The sequence below is a fragment of the Alligator sinensis genome, unplaced genomic scaffold (assembly GCF_000455745.1).
Source record: "Alligator sinensis unplaced genomic scaffold, ASM45574v1 scaffold939_1, whole genome shotgun sequence".
In the NCBI taxonomy this organism is placed as follows: domain Eukaryota; kingdom Metazoa; phylum Chordata; order Crocodylia; family Alligatoridae; genus Alligator; species Alligator sinensis.
The window spans coordinates 307,767-322,126 of NW_005841995.1; the positions used below are offsets into that span (position 1 = coordinate 307,767).

At 40.8% G+C, this 14,360-nt stretch overlaps 1 long non-coding RNA gene across 1 annotated transcript; it reads left to right on the forward strand.

Moving 5' to 3' along the window:
• Positions 1-632: 632 nt before the first annotated feature.
• On the forward strand, positions 633-14,262 carry LOC112549915. Its single transcript, XR_003093538.1, has 3 exons — positions 633-794; positions 9,804-9,928; positions 11,456-14,262. It is a non-coding gene; the product is annotated as an uncharacterized LOC112549915 (long non-coding RNA).
• The last annotated feature ends 98 nt before the right edge of the window (positions 14,263-14,360 follow it).

A 14,360-nucleotide genomic window follows, 5' to 3' on the forward strand; every position in this document is an offset into this window, starting at 1 on the left:
GGCAGGGGGTCGGACTAGATGATCTGCCCAGGTCCCTTCCGACCCTAGAAACTATGAAAACTTTTGTTTGCAGGGACTGGGAAAGAGGGCTTTACACAAGCCTAAAATAAACACGAAGTATTTCTTTATTGTCCTGTTATATGTATTGGCCAGGATTTAGAAAAATAACTGCCTAAAATTAGTCTAAGTCCATGTTTAGGGAGGGAATCTATTAAATAAGTCCAGATGAAATCTTATCTCTACTGAAGTCAACAGCAATTTTGTTTTTGACTTCAACTGGTCCAAGATTTCACTTCTGGTTTGTAAAACCACCTCATGGCTTCTACATGATGTCATCAGGGTATGCAGATACTCAGTACCTCTGAAAATTAGCCCATTTTTATTTAGAAGCCTAAATACAAACTTTGGAGATTAACCTTAGCCACCTGGAGGGCGAATTTTGCCCTGATACATGTTTATAGCATAATTAACTATGAAATTAAAGGGTATTTGAGTCCCAGGAAACACGTGTTTTAAATGCAACTTCAGCTCACCCACTTGAAACGATAACTAAAATCAACATGTTCTGAACTTGCTGCCTGTTATATTCCCATCTCAACTTCTTTTTTTGTCCTTTTGACAGCGAAGAATATGTGGAGAAGCTGTGTAAGAGCAAAATTACGCTATCTTCTCATCAATTAGGAAGGGAAAACTGAGGCTCACATTAATAAAAATTAAGCACAACTCACCAGTGGAAGGGAAGGTGGAGATACCGTAGCAGCCACTTGCAAAATGGCTATTACTACTTATCTCTGGTAAGTTTATAGGGCCAATAGTAGAAAAATCAGGCTTGGAGAAAAGTCTCCGCTAGAAGGCAACCAGGTGTTCATGGTGGAAGAGTTGCATTGGTGTTTTGTGTTTTGGAGCAATCACATGTGGTCTTCATAAATCAGAAGGTATGCTGAATGAACAAAACTGCATCACCATTAGGGCTAGTTTAAAATGCTGGTATTTTATCAGCTAATTCCCTTTTTGAGAGGATGTTGGTTTCATTGTAAATACAATAGCAGATTAAAATAATGGGAAATTAGCAATAATGTCCATGGAAATCTTCATCTTTATATTCATTACAGGGAAGTTCTGCTTCTTCCCTACCAAAAGAATGCTTCACTTCCATAAGGATGTAGTTTGGTTCTTTGTGATAGTTCTAACAGAGAAGATGCCATGTCATAGTATTGCACAGATATATTCTTCTTTGACTACATTTCTGCTAGGTTACTCTCAAAGGAGTCACTCCCATCTGCAGATTAAACCCTTCCATTACAAAACTTGAAGCTTCTAAGCTGTGAGCATTTTTCCACAAGTTCAAAATCTGTTTCTGTTCTGCATCTGTATTGTCTTTCCTTTGTACCACATCTTCACAAGTGCTTCCTTCAGGCATTTGCAGTGCAGTGGGCACTGATGATGACACCTTTTAAAATGGGGGTCAGCAACTTTTATGAGCAGAGTGCCGAAAACACCCATAACCTTGACTTGTAAGATGGGATGGCAGGGGAACTGTGAGGGGCCTGAGGCTTGTTGTGGCAGTGCAGCCCCAAACCCTTCCTCACAGTCTGCCCCAAGGCACACGTGCCAACCAAAATGCTTGTGTGTGCCGTGCTCTGGCATCCATGGTGCTGGGAGTTGCCTACCCCTCTCTTAAAATGTAAATGTTCAGACACTCAATACATTTAGGTGTAATAAAGTGACTTTACATAGTAGTAAAAACAGAGAGGGCACATGATGCACAGTTTTCCTGCGTAGTTTTAAGTCACTTGAATTGAGAGTCCTTTTTGGATATTCACTTTCACCATTTTCATCCAGATTCCCTTATTTGCACAACTGACACCAACAGGGAAGCAATAAGAATAAATAATAGGTAATAATTAAAAATACAGACAGTGTCATGAGCATTCCACAGCAGGTGACATCCCTTAAACTACTTTTTAATAATGGGCTAAATTTCAGGTTAGCCATTCTTTAGAACAAAAAACAGTGGATAAAGATCTAAGTACACAGGGCTACAGCATAGGGTAGAAGGATGCGCTGAAAAGAGGGTGAAACCTTGAAAAGTATTTAAAGCCCATTCACCCAAATTAGCTTGTGGACACACAATACAAATACTGTGGAGTAATTTACCCTGGATTTGCAATCCATAGTAAACTTACTATGCAGTAAAGAGTGGGCATACAAACAGCTCTCCACCTGGCTGCCTGCAATAGATGTTTTTACAGGTTCAGGCTACTAGGCGATTGAAGAGCTCTCATGCCTTGAATTAAAGGATACCACAGAATTAAACTGAATGAAGGCTGTGGACACACAACACATACTATGATACCTTTACTGGAAAATTTTATATTAGCCCAGATCTTCATGAGATACAAATTTCCTGGCACAACCACAGCAAAATTACTGTGTTGTTTCTTAACCTTGGCTAAAACTGGCTCCTCTTGGCTTTATTTGTGCTCCTGATCTGAATTTTCCCAAGCGGGTGAAACCAAGATGGCATGCATCTACCAGGGGAAAAAAAATGTCTGCCAGTTTCAAAGTCCTCTGCCTTCCAGTTTGGACTGCCTAGAACTATAGCACATCTCCTCTTACAACTTCCCAAGAAATCATATTTTAAATTCAGATGACATTTTCTATAGAGCTGTGTAGTGCTAATGTAACATTTTATATAATGAAGGAATGGCTTTTTTATTTTTAACAAATAATAGTCAACACACACAGAAAAAATAACTTTATTTTAGTCCAAGCCATCAAGAGACAGATTTCCTGGCACAACCCCAGCCTAGTCACTGCATCTGTCCATGGGTAAGTAATTGTAGTGGTCATTCAGCAGTGAGATTTCACTTCAAGCTGATAAATTTCCTGGCTAGATGATAGATATTTGCTTCTTCAGATAGGAAAAAAAAATGGTTCCCATTTTGGAAGACTTCCCAATTCTGTGGATGGTTCACTGGGGCTCTTCCCAATGGGTTTGTGTCCCTCCAAGTATGTTACAAGTAACCTGAGACAACCAGTGGCAATGCCCAGCATGGGCTGTTTTGTGGAAGGACCCATTCATTATCATCAAGCCACCAGTCAGCCATAAGGCTGGATTTTACCTATTTATTTATTACTTGGATATTCAGCTCATCTTGATAATTTTGGGGTTCTATTTTTTTTAACCTTTCCCTTTAGCAGCCTGAACCTTAACATAGTCAATCTGTAAACAGTCCTCTGAGGATATTGACATCAACCAAGAAGAGGAAGGGCTGGGCATGGATACTGAGAGATACAGTACAGAATGTGCACGTGGGACTCTGACATTACCTTTTGCTGAATCTGTTAATGGTATTGAATGTATAGCTTTAGTTATATATGTTCATGATATAGTCCATGCTTTCAAGCCTGGCAGCACTCTGCAGTACTCTTTCTTACACTTGGAGGAGCTGAAGTAATTTATTTTGGAATGTCCTTGGATAAATACAACACATGCCATAAAAGCTGCTCAACACTTGGAATACCAGGCTCCTTGGTCAGTGCCTATATATGAACTCAAAAGCCTATCTTTGGACACACTTTTTATAAACTTGGGCCTGTATTTATATGTATATTTTATATCTGGCATGGACCAAACACTACACTACAATTAACTGAGTTCCAGTTTTCATTACTTGTAATTATTTTTTCTGGCCACTCAAGTTTCTGCAAAATATTTCTTGTGTTTTGCAATATTCAGTGTACTGACAAGTTTTTGAAAAATTGGAACACACACAGTGGACCCGTTTTCTGAGATATGTCCATTTTAGCTAAATTTTTTTGCAAATCATGATCAAAGTTTGAACTTTCTCAAGTAGCCTCCTTCATCTATTTTGGTAAATTGTAAAGAATAAGCCAAGTTTGAGGATGAATCTGTTGAATACCACAGTTTTAAACTGTGCTTTTAAAATCAGAACTGTCACATAGTGCTCAAGTATCCAGGTTGTAACTGTATTGGTTTAGAGGCAAAAGGAATCAGAACTTGTGGTAGAGCTGATATATTTTATTAGACCAACTAGATGTTTGCAAAGAATTTCTTTATTTGCAAGCTTTTGGGCATGGGTACCCTTCTTCAGGCATAGATTGTAAAATAACTTTTTGTTGAATCTGATAATGGTATTGAATGTATAGTTTTACTTATACATGTTCACAATATATTCCATGCTTTCCAGCCTGGCAGTACTCTTTCTTACACTTGGAGGAGCTGAAGTAATTTATTTTGGAATGTCCTTGGATTGTCTCGTATGCCTGAAGAAGTGTACTTGTACCTGAAAGCTTGCAAATAAAGAATTTTTTTGGCAAAAATCTAAATGGTCTAATAAAAGATATCACCGCTACCATGAGCTCTGATTCCTTTTACATAATGATTAAAAATTTTGCTTGTCTATGCTTTTAAAAGAGCTTGAATTTTCAACATACTTAGAGTTTGCACCAGTCCAGAGCTAAAGGCAGGTATTTAGGAATCATCAGAATTAAGATGACATGAATTTGGGAAGTTATTATCAAACTCCGTAGTCCAAGATTAAGAAAATTTACAAGCCCCATTGATGAATTTCTCTTCCCTTTTCTGTTTTTGGATACTTGAACAGAGAATTCCATACTAACAGTAGCATGATATTAAGGTAAAAACATCAAGGACTTGAAATTCAGGAAATGTAGTTACAGACTGTGAAAACTCACTCTTAATATTGTTGCTTCCTTTAAAGTATGTTTCAGGTAATTCTGAAATCTATGGCAATTTAACTTATGTAAGTGTTGAAGAAATTCCAGTTTATTTATTAAATGATGTACCTGACAGATATAATAGTTGAGGGGAAAAAAAAATTAAGAGTATGTAATAGAAAGGGCAGAATTAAGATTAAGTTTTCTGATTTACTGAGTTTATTGACACTGAAGTGTTCAATTTTTGTGTATTGATGCACAGTTATCACACAAACATACACAAAGAAACTTCTGGTTTTGTAGAGCTTAAAAAAAACTTTGTTATCCCAGTCAAAAGTACTGCTGTTGTCACTTTATCTCAGACTACATAGACAGTAGGTTGGAGTTAGAAGCCTAATAGAAATCAGACACAAGTCTGCCAACTATTTCTAAGTTCATTTACAGGCAAGGAACAGCAGGATAAACTGAATGACATTGACTGGCTGTACATGAATGCTTGGAGGCAAACTAAATATATTTTGAGAGATTCAAGTGTGCTGCACCAAAAATACATGCATACTTTCCACCATTGTAAATAACTAGTCTCTGTTCAGGAGCCAAGCATTTTTATATTTATTTCCACTTGTGCCATCAAGCCACTGAGGAGTTTAATCTCATCATTCAAAGTGTTTAGAAAACAAACAAAAGTGTCAGCCTCTTGAGCATGGAGTTGAGGAATTAGGAGCACACTAACTTTTCCAGTGTCATGTACTGAAGGCACAGAACGTTTTCTGGCATTGCAAATTGCAAGCACCATTTGTCACATTGTTTGCAAAGAAAAAGGTTGCGTGTCCGTCATTTACAAAGCTAAGTTTTAACACCAATGGAGAACTAGGAATGCACATACCACAATGCATCTTGAGTGGGTTTTTCATGCATGAATTTAAGCTGCCATGACGGGGAATTAGTAGAGGATGGTGATTTACTTGTTCTCTGCTCATTGGGACTATTTTTTTATTTTATGCTCTATTTAAATGGTTTGTTGGATAAGCCTAAACTTCTCAGTCAGTCCTTACAGTTTCATAGAAAGTCCATTTGAGGCAGTGGTATAACTAGGATAGGTTGACAGAGGCAACAGTCCTGGGTGCTGACAGGAATATGGGGGTGAAAAAACTGGCTCTCACTTTGATGCAGCTGTAAGATTGTGATTGCAGTGGCAGCAGCAATCAGAAGTCACCACTGCTCCTGTGCGCAGCAGCTACCCCAGACACCTAGCTGTGTCCTTACACTGTGGGTTAGAGGCAACAAAAAAGGGGCATTATGACTAAGGTATTGGACTGATTAAGTCAATTAAGGGGAAATACCTCTGTTCAATTTCTGGTTCTGCCACACACTTCCAATGTGACTGAAAGCAAGGCACTTAAACTCTTTCTACCTCAATTTCCCACCTGTAAAATGGAGATAAATAATACTTCTTTTGTCTGTCTAGTGACTCTAGCCTATTTAGTCTATTTGAAAGCTGAGCTGTCTCTTACTATGTGTACATACAGTGCCAAAGACAATAAGGTCCCAATCTTGGTTGAAGCCACAAGTAATATAAATAGTACGTAGCACATAATAATATTTAGCAATGTTAGAATATTTGGTTTTTGTGAGGAGAGGAAGAAAACAGCCACTGGCTTTTGGAGACAGACAAAGACTGAAAGCAGGCAGAGCCATGCTAGTCAAGGCTAGCATGTCTACACGTTCATTAATGAACTTTTGCTACTACTCGTTAAGTTTAGTACCTCTAATATGAGGTACTAGATAAAGGCGCAGTAGCTGCACTAATATACAGTAGCAAAAGGCAAACTTTTTTTTGACACAATGCGCAGCAGACGTATTCTACTGAGCGTTAGCACGGCTTTTGCTGTGACGCACTAATGCACAGTTGAACATTTCACTGCACATTAAGATGTATCGTGTAGATGTGCCCAGAGAGAAGGGGATGTACAGGAAAAGATTGGCAAGGATTTGGGCAAGCTTTTCTTTTTCCACCCATACAACTCATGGGTTACCAGCCTGTTTTTACTGTTTACAGGTTCTGTTTAAAGCAGCTTTGGGTTCTGTACCTACTGGTTAGAGGGTTCTACATCATAAGGTAAGATTGTTCAATAAAATACGTAATGGGCATGTCTACACAACATGCTAAAGATGCAATAGACTAATTCGACTGTGCATTTGCGCAGCTAGCAAAAACTATGCTAATGTACAGTCGAATTAGTCTACTTTGCATTAGTGTCAAGAAAAAAGCATGCGCCAGCACTACTGTGCAGTAGCACTGATTATGGCACATTAAGTTTAGTACCTGTAATTGCTGCACATTAATGAACTTGTAGACACCCCCAGTGATAAGGTAACCTTAAGGATCTGATGTTCAGGGGAATGCCACTGTCTCTTTAACAGTCTATATGGACAGACAGATATGTATTAAATAGCTACACGTTTGAAAGTTTTAGCTGTGTCTTGCCTTTGATTTTGTGTTCTGGAAGCTTCCTAATACACTCATACCCTGCCCACTTTCGCTTTAGGCAATCTTCCAAGTCAGGCAGCAAACCTATCTCCTGGACCCTGTATTTAGTCTAAATTCCTTGCCTGTAGATCTTTTCCTCCTTCTGCTGCTGCTTTGAATCAGGCACCAAGCTCACTTTTTTTAACCTCATTTCCCTCTGAAAGCATCTGCCTTTTTGAATGAATTAATCTCTAAGGTACTTTCATGAGGGCAAGGGTGGATGGAGGTGCTTGCAAGTTTTCTGAATGGATCAGGCTTAAGGTGTTTGTCTAACCTGCCTCCCTGCAAGGAAATTCAAGGGGACAGGAATAAGGGATGGTCTAATGTGATATCTTTCACATAATTTGCCTCCAGACTTTACCTATCATTTGACTTCTTAAATGTTCAGCTATATAGTTGGGGATACATTGTTATATGCACACCAAAGAAAAAAAGCATGTTCACTGTGGCCTTGATCTGCATATGTGTTAAAAGGCACTTTCAATAGCTGGCAATAGGCTTCATTTTCAAAGCTTGTATTTGTCAGATCATACCTTTATGTCACACTCTTGTCTACATCCTCTTCTTGCCTACATCCTCCCTTATGTCACACTCTTCTTGCCTACACCCTCCCAACATAAAAACATGCTGTGACTTACGGGTAGAAGGGATTTCTAAAGTACAGAAATAGGAGCAACTTCAAAATTAAGAACATTTGCATATATAACAAACTGTCCAGGCATATCAGTGTCTTAGTGATGGATGAAGAACCCATAGATTTGGGGATGTATAATCCAGGTATTTGGTGATGGCTTTTAAACTGGCTGGAACATTTAATTCATTCTGGTAATAAATCTCCTGAAAGTGAGTTACTTCTTCAGTTCAGAAATGAAGGTCATGGAAAAGGAAGTCACAGATAATAAGAGGTTATATGGACCTACAACAGCTGAGAAGAAGGGAAAAGAGAGAAGAAAGTTAATGCTGCAGGGACTACCTGAAAGTACCCTGCACTGAGATCCCACAAAGCCTGCACAGAAGAGTTCATGCCCACAATTACAGTAAAATAATATAGTGATTCATGGTCAAAAGCTGGTAAGATTCACTTTGCCCACAGCTCACAATGCCAGGATTGCCAGTTTGAGGAGCTGGTGCAACATGTACTGTAGGATTGTCCATGCAGTATTGGTCCTACTTTGCCAACACTGTTCCAGTGATCCGCAGTATTTGCATGGGCCAATACCAAAAGCTGTAACAAGTACAACCAAAAGCAGATGTAGAATTTTTGAAAAACAGGGTTATGTGCTCCAAAGTTCAACACACATCTCTCTTTGGCAAGCAAAGGAAAACGTATGTAGTACACCTTTATTCCTAAAGAACTATTGGAAACACAGACCTTCTACCCTGAACAGACATTTTTAATTCAATGCATGTTCCACTGTAATCTGCACAAAACCATATTCCACTTAATTCCACTGCTCTTTAGATATAAGAAGCACCCAACAATGTGTATAAATGACAAAAACTCATGTAAGCCATTGATTGGTTTTGTGTCATCTCAGTATTCTTTTATCTGAAAAAAGGCTAGAATTTCCAAAAGTGCTCTACATTGGCCTAACTTTGCTCCCACTGACATATATGGTAAAAAGTCAAATTCACTTACCTACCAATTATTTCTTTCTGAATCAAACTTGCAGTATCTGCTGCTCTTATGATCCATTACAACTGGTTTATTTATCCTCATAGTCCATCTTAAACCTCTTGCTCAAGCTTGATTATGTAGTACCAGAAGGTGGAGCTGTTCAGAGAGCTGAGGCCTCTCTAGTCTACACAAGAAAGGATTTGTTGATATAGTGATACTGGCAAAATTGATATAGATAGGGACTGACCTAATTTGTAGGGGCTGGCCCCCAATTTTGTGGTCTGAGTGCAGCAGGCCCTCCCATGCCTCTGATTGGCTGAGGGGCCCCAGAAGTAGTCCTGCCTCTCCCCAAAGATTGAGAAATAGCCACCTTTCAATCTCTGGGGAGGGCAGGACTTCCAGGGCCTGTCGGTCACTGCACTCCACTGTGAAAATCCACCCCCCGCCACTGTGCTTCACAATGCCAGGGCTTTCCACCTCTGTGTTCAGCTCCCCCTGTCTACTGGCTATTTTCCTGTTTTTTTGCAGGGACCAGGCTTTTTCACAGGGGACCTACCAAATTCGTGGTTCCTGCAAAAATCACAAAATCATGAATCTGGCAGGTCCCATTAGTTTTACTGGCAAAAGTAATCTTTTGCTGGTATCTGTCTCCACTGGCTTTTTTGCTTGTACAGAAATGCTGTTAAAAAAATCACAACTCTTATTGTGGTTACTAAACTTAATGACTTTTAGCAGGTGTAAGGTTGGCCCAACTGCCTAAAAGATAATTCATGATTTTTGATTAACAACCACAACAAAAGATTAGCCCTCATCAGGCAAGCAGCATGAATGTCATTTTTTTACCTACTTATTCAACATACTTATGCAAAAATCTGGACACAAAGACCTATGGCAAACTATAACACTGAAATGAGGGAATCCTATTGTTTCTCTCTCTCTCTCTCTCTGCAGGAATGTACCATATGGGAGGAGAGAGAAAGATGGAGATATTTTGCCTCCAATGGGAATTGAACATGAATTATATGACATCCAAAGTGGAGTCTCACAGCACCCACTGCAGAGGTGTCAACATACAGGTAGGCGTATTTTACCTTTCTGGTGTTCCACAGTGTTCTGTAATTTATTTAATCTCTAAGCAGTCAGAAATAGAACTGATGTCTGCAAATTGGGGAGAAATTTGGGGTATTTTCACACTGAAACTGATTAGCTGCACAGTAAATATCTCAGTGTCTACACATGCACCTGTATTAGGCTGGAGTAAACTAATTTACTCTGGAGCAGGATAGCACTTGTAAATACTTCTAAATACTTGTAAAGACAAGTACCATCCTGCTGCAGAGTATAAATCTTCACAGCAGCACACATGTAGATGGTGCCCGGCTGGCTGGGGCATGAGGGTGCTTCAGTGTTGGGGCTGCCTGCTGGCTAGACCCACGCTGAAACTCCCTCATGCCCCAGGCAGCCCCTCTGCAGCACATTGAGCTGGGGGGGTGGTAGACTCTAGCTGGCAGGACTGCTCCACTTGGGCTCCACATGCTGTGCCTGAATAAACTGCAGATCTTATTACTCCAGAGTTAATTGCTCCTAGGTGCATGTTCAAACGGTGTGCCCAGGAGCAATTAACTCCACACCAATAAGCTCCACAGTTTATTCAAACGCTATAATTGTATGTATAGACATGCCCCATGTAGTTCAACTTACTTGACTTCTCAGTAAGGAAAATTAATCCACATGGTACTATGCTACTGTACATACATTGGTCATTTACAGCTAGCTTGTTTATTTCTACATCCCACTGCAGCCTGCATTTTACCAAGACAGAGGAGAGAGGGCTTTTTACTGTACATTTTTTTGTTTGTGTATTTTAAAAATTTTCTTCTTCCCCCTCTCCCCCATAAAAAAAATATTGAAGGAAACTGAGGGAAATATTGAAAAACATTGGGTCCAAAAAGTTGTACCATACAAGGCAGTGCATCTCTTTTAATTATGGACGGACACAGGAATGGGCTGACTAGATAAACATATGGAAAAATACTTCGAATGACGCACTGTACTTTTCTGTCCAATGCACCAAGCTTCCAGTTGAGTTAGCCTTTGCAAGATGCATTATGAACAATTAATAGGTCTGATGAGCTCTAGAATGTATCCATATGGAAACTGTAATTATGGATGCTTTGTACCTGTGATTTAAGTAATCAATCTAATCCTAAAATTTGCATTTGATATGTTTCAAAGATTTGTTTTTGTAAATACAGAATGTGAACATCAAGACCATACTTAAAAGATACAACTGGTTCTTGGGGGGGGGGGTGCGGTTGGGGGAGGGGGAAGGAAGAAAAGGAAATGGATTAGGAGTGAAAACAGTATTTTAGTGGAGAAAAAAATTCTGTGGCTGGCCTGGGAATCACCTTATCTTGGGGGAGGGGGTTCAGATTGCGTATAGGGATTGTGGATGGGTAAGCCCTACCCAGTCTAACACTGCTGTATAACCGCTTATAAGTTGAACACTGTAATAAGGAAAAAAATCCTTCCTATATTAAAATAATAAAAGCAACAGAGTTTGTAGTTTACCTGTGACATTAAATCATTCTGCTCATTTTCAGACAGTGTCTAGTGCTGCAAGGAAGGGCAAGAAGTGGAAGAAAAAGACAGCAAGATACCTAGGAGTTTGACTTGGCACTTCAGGAAGCCAGGACTTTGACCCAGTCAACAGCCCAGCTAGTTAGGGGCCCCACTATAATCCCTAGTTCAGACACAAGCTGTACTCAAGTTGCACTTTTGAAACCAGGTAGAAAAGTAAAAGGACTTGACCAGTTGAAAAACTGAGCCAGGATGTCCATCTTATTTGCATGATTAGGCTATTAAGTCACCTCTTGTCATAGGCTAGCTTGGCAGCGTAGCAAGTGCAGGTAGCGTTGGTGGCACCTCATGACAGACTTCTTTACAAAGCAAAGAGAAAGTCCCAAGAAGAAATTCAACAGAAAGGCCTTGGCTCCATGCAGAGATAGGTGCATAAAGTTCTCAGCCTGGAGAGAACTAGCACTCTACTGTTGTGTTGTATTTCCAGCCACAGTATTTCATGAATGAACTGAGCAGGAAGCCTCAACCTCAAAGCCACTTGCTTGGGCTGTGACCTCTCCTACCCCAACCAAAAACAGAAAGAAAAAAGAGACTAAAGAGTAGTTGTGGTCAATATAGATAGGATTTTAAAGTTGCCCTTCTTCCAAATCACTGAACAAGGATTATAAACCTATGTGAAGGCACTGATAGTTTTGAAACCATCTGTCTGTTAAATTTGATTTTGTAAGCTCAAAAAAAAAAAAAAAAAAAATTACAGAAAACTATCTTTTAAAGAAATAATGGAAACCAAAGTAGCTCCCTGTATTCCTTCTCTTGTACTACTGTAGGGTGCTGTTTTAGTCATAGCTAGGGACCTACTGAACTTGTGATTTTTGCAATTTACACGGAAACTGTGGTTTTGGGCAGACCCCATGAAAAAAATCACAACCTTTACACTTTTGGCAGGCTCCCTAGGGAAAACGAAACAAAACAACTCACCAAAAATAAAATGCTGTCTCCTTATGGGGAGCCAGCAGTCCTTGTGGCCGCTGCGGCCTGGCTGTGCAGCCCGCTGTGAGTGTCGGGAATAAGGGTGTCGTGCTGCTGCTGGCACAGCAAGTTGGCTGCCACCCCTGTCCTCCATTGCTGATTGGCTTTGAGGACTGTTTGTCATATGGCCTCGCCCCTTGCTAATCACTGGTGAGGGGAGGGACCACATAATAGACAGGACTTGTAACCAATGAACAGCAAGGGATGGGGCTACTGGAGACTCTTGGCCAGAGGCGTTGCACTCCACCTATGAAAATGGTTGCCAGCTCCACAGTCTGTGCATGAAATCATCCAGCAGCCACCTTGAGTTTCACAGACCCCTAGTCATAGTGGTGTTCTTACGGGGTCTTTTTTCAAGCTTTCAATCCCAGCCTCAGTCGTAAGAGCTACTATCTCCATAATCGCAGCTTGTGTTGCTGGTCCTGGCCTCTAAGAGACATGGGAATGGCTTGTTCATTTTTTTTTTAAACCCTTTATAGAAGGAGAGGATAGAGCTGGTACAGAAAACTGAACTGGGCATAAGCAGTCATGTCATGTACCAGCTTTAGACCCGAGCTGAAGCAAGTTGACCCCTGCAACAAAATTGCTTACTTCCCTCCTCTAAGTGACATCTTAAGGCAGGACCACAACCTACTGATCTCCTATCAAAACTGGTGAGCTGATGGTCTGTACAAGACATTTGCCAGTACTGCTTTGAAAGTGGTCAGGGACCATTAAATAGCATGATGGGCTAATATGAAGGCTCACTGGACAAAGGGGCTTAAATCACACCTCTCCTCCAGGTGCCTTGGTAGGTATATTTTGGCACATGCAACCTGGCCAAACAGGCAAGGCTGCTCCTTTACATTGGTCAGAAAAGCAGTTAGTAGGTGTGGAAAAAGTCTGTCCAATTTAAACCACAATGACGGGAGGCCAAGCAGAAAAAAAAAAAAAAGATGGCTAACATTTTTGAATGAGGTCACTCTGCTGCATCCTCGGGGAAGGAGAAAAAGAAGAAACAAAAAGCAGGCAACTGAACTCAGCCATATTTGAAGCAGCCAGGTGAACCGAGGCTTAACTGACGTCACCGCAGGCTGACAGTAGGGGCCAGACTGCTCTGCCAATTTACAGAGGAGGGAGAAACGAGAGGAGTGAGAAAAGGGCAGGAGAAACGGCAGGCTGGGCCATGCTGCGCACACCCACATCCGAGAGAACACAGCCCATACACACAGAATCCTCAGGCTACCCTGTTGTCATGGTTACTACCATATATGGGTAAGCTGAGCCATTCGACTGTGTGAGCATTTGGGCTTTTTTTGGTTTAAAACTGTGGTTGCAGCCTCGGAGAGGAGGGGCTGAGGGAACCATTGCCTTGAGGTTCCAGATACCGGCCGTTGCTAAGAACGCTTGGAAGTCACTCCCTTTAACTATTCGGACAAAAATATCTAGTTACTGTGGCAGTATGGAAAGGCAGGGGGAGTTTCCATAACTTTCTGGATGACTGGTTTCCAAGTGACACACCAGGACACCATTCTTCACTCAGAACAGGAATAAGACACCCAAAATCTTGTTGCTTCTGAAATGCTCGATCTTGCTGTTGCATTTCCACCACAAGCAGTTTAAGGCTTTCTTGCCAAGTTGCTCCTGTTGCATTCAGCACTTCCAGCTAAGGGCCCTTTCACACCGGCTGCAGATTCTGTAACTCCAGTTCCCCATCTCTGTATTTCTGCCTCTAACAGCTTTGACTTTCCCACTTTCTCCCGCTGCTGCAGCGTGGGAGACAGCACGCTGTTTCATGGCTGGTAAATGAGCCAGAGCCCCTTTCTTCCCTGGGTCTGCTACAAACAATCAACAAAAGCCCCACAAATGGAAAAAAGCTCCTTCCTTAGGACAGGGAGAGGAGAGGCCTGGAGGGATCAC